The sequence below is a fragment of the Terrapene carolina genome, unplaced genomic scaffold, assembly GCF_002925995.2.
Source record: "Terrapene carolina triunguis isolate 2854851 unplaced genomic scaffold, T_m_triunguis-2.0 Scaffold30349, whole genome shotgun sequence".
In the NCBI taxonomy this organism is placed as follows: Eukaryota; Metazoa; Chordata; order Testudines; family Emydidae; genus Terrapene; species Terrapene triunguis.
In genome coordinates this window covers 7,712-10,705 of record NW_020694700.1, presented here as the reverse complement: position 1 = coordinate 10,705, position 2,994 = coordinate 7,712, and the positions used below count along the sequence as shown (strand labels likewise).

The following is a 2,994-nucleotide window of genomic DNA, read 5'->3' as shown; positions in this document are numbered from 1 at the left end:
TGGGCAACAGAATTCGGCTTGCATGTGGCCATGGTAAGCCATTGTCTTTCGGCTTCTGCAGCCTTAAAGCAGCGCCCTCCTTTCCCACATACCAAGCAAAGCCCGTTGAGTGCTGCGGTTTTCCTGTTAACCTGCAGCAGCAGAAACCAAACTAACCCCCCCCAAAAAATTCTCTGGGATGATCACTTTATCCCTCCCCCCCACTGCGTGGCTGGTATCAGGGAAGATCCCTGCTAGCCAAACGCGAAAAGCTCAGCGCCAATGATCCCCCCCATCCCAATTGGCTAACTGCAGGGAAGGATTTCTTTTCAGCCAAAGGCAAACAGCCCAGTAGGAATGGCCACCTCTGTTCCCTTAATTAAATTCCCGTATTTCAACCAGGTTACCATGAACGATATCACTCTCCTGAGGATAACACAGCGAGATAAAGAACGGATGTTGCTTGAATGCCAGCAAACACCGGGACCATACGCTGCCAGGCTTTGTCATGCAATGATACCAGATTACTTGCTACTAGCATGGCGTGGTCAAGTGTCCTACCATGAAGGACGGAATAAGGCTGCACTGCCCAGAAACCTTGTGGAAAGGCTTTTAGAGTACCTCCAGGAGAGCTTCATGGAGATGTCCCTGGAGGATTTCCACTCCATCCCCAGACACGTTATCAGACTTTTCCAGTAGCTGATCTGGCCGCGAATGCATACCAAATCCTCAGGGCAAATTACTCATTAAAAAACGCTTGCTTTTAAACCATGTTTTATATTTACAAAGGTACACTCACCGGAGGTCCCTTTCATGGCCTCATTTTCTGGGATAACGCCTTGGGAGGGTTGGGAGGGTACTTCAGTCAGGCTGAGAAAAAGATCTTGGCTGTTGGGGAGAACGGAGTGCTGTGTGCTCTCTGCAAGCTCGTTGTCATCCTCCTCCTTCTCATCTTCCCCGTCTGCAGAATCCTCAGGCATGGCTGAAATTACCCTCTGCTCGGAATCCACGGTCAGAGGTGGGGTAGTGGTGGCGGCCCCCCCTACAATTGCATGCAGCTCAGCATAGAAGCGGCATGTCTCCGGCTCTGACCCGGACCGACCGTTTGCCTCCTTTGTTTTTTGATAGGCTTGTCTGAGCTCCTTAACTTTCAAGCGGCACTGTAGTGAGTCCCTATTGTGGCCTCTCTCCATCATGCCCTTGGAGATTTTTTCAAAAGTTTTGGCATTTCGTCTTTTGGAACGTAGTTCTGCTAGCACGGAATCCTCTCCCCATATAGCAATCAGATCCAGTACCTCCCGTATGGTCCATGCTGGTGCTCTTTTTCTATTCTCGGACTTCATGGTTACCTGTGCTGATGAGCTCTGCGTGGTCACCTGTGCTTTCCACGCTGGGCAAACAGGAAATGAAATTCAAAAGTTCACGGGGCTTTTCCTGTCTACTTGGCCAGTGCATCCGAGTTCAGATTGCTGTCCAGAGTGGTCACAATGGTGCACTGTGGGATAGCCCCCGGAGGCCAATACCGTCGAATTGCGGCCACACTAACCCTAATCCGAAATGGCAATACCGATTTCAGCGCTACTCCCCTTGTCGGGGAGGAGTACAGATATCGATATTAAGAGCCCTTTATATCGAAGTAAAGGGTTTCGTTGTGTGGACAGGTGCAGGGTTAATTCGGTTTAATGCTGCTAAATTCGAAATAAACTCGTAGTACAGACCAGGCCTAAATGTAGTTCATAGTACCTCAGATGAAATGATGATGATGTTTCAGACAATCTGCAGAGGGTTTTAGAAATTAACTTGAAAGAATTTCCCATGGTATAGAATTACTTTTTCTGCATCACTTAGTGAATGTAACAAAATTCAATTGCATAAAACCCACTATAGGGAAAACTCCTGTTTTGAATGACTGCAAATGTAAAAGAATTGTATACACATACTGTATAGTACAACACTAAATAATATCGCAATTCTGATATTGTAGTCTTTTTTCCTTTTGTTTAGATGCAAAACAACCAAGGGATAACATTGTACATCAGTGGTTTCATATGTTTACACCATATTTGCAAATGATCGTTCTATGACCTTAATTAAATTTAAAATATAAGTAGGAAGTGATGTTCCCCCTTCCATACTAAAGCAATAATAAGCTCATATGTTTAAGTATCTAGCAGGAAATAATGTTGTTTAAATCTGATTTTATTTTTCCCCCATGCAAGAGATGTTCATTGAATTCTACATTAAGGGAAAATTAAGTTCACAGCAATAATTATAAAAAGCTTTAGGGCAAAAACAATAATCAATTAATGTTAAAATGTGGTGACCTATCAGTTTAAATCACAATACACATTTTCCTATAAAACTTGCCTAAGGGAAACATAGGGCCTCCACAGTCAGTAATGCAATGTTTATAAATTAGTCAATTCTTCTTAAAATAGGGTCTCAACTTTGTTAATCTCCTTAAATCAAAATTTGGAAGTTCATATAACCCTAATTTGTCTCCTGACCAGTCAAGGACCTTTTATGCAGTTTATGGTGATAGTGTCACATCCCAGTAATTCACAAAAGATTACTCCTTTTTTTTTTTGCTAGGGGAGAGCACGAACGCAGTCCCCCACGACCACAAATTATGCAGTCGAGTTTCCCGCAATTGGGGAAATCGCAGGGGTCAGCACACCCACAGTGCAATGGATGAGCCTCACCCTGGGAAAACCACCTTCATGATCATAGTATCTCCCCTGCCAGGCTACCAGAAAATTCAAAATGCTAACTGTGAAAGTTCTATAGTACATTGCCCTGAGAATCATTAAACAGGGTAACAGGGCTCAGCTTTCCTTTTCTGTTCCAGGTGTGCCTAGCTCAGCCAATTAAGAGGGAGAGACAGCACCTGGGGAATTGTAAGAGGCCTGGTGAGAAAGAGAACTAAAAATCCCAGCAGACTGGTTTACCAAGGAAGTGTAGATGATAAGATCCACCAGGGAGCAAAGATGGTTTCTGGAGGATGGCTGAAGGCAG

At 44.4% G+C, this 2,994-nt stretch overlaps 1 non-coding gene across 1 annotated transcript; it reads right to left on the bottom strand.

The window, feature by feature from the left end:
- Positions 1-2,568: 2,568 nt before the first annotated feature.
- LOC112123259 lies at positions 2,569-2,732 on the bottom strand. Its single transcript, XR_002909512.1, has one exon. It is a non-coding gene; the product is annotated as a U1 spliceosomal RNA (small nuclear RNA).
- Between the last annotated feature and the right edge of the window lie 262 nt (positions 2,733-2,994).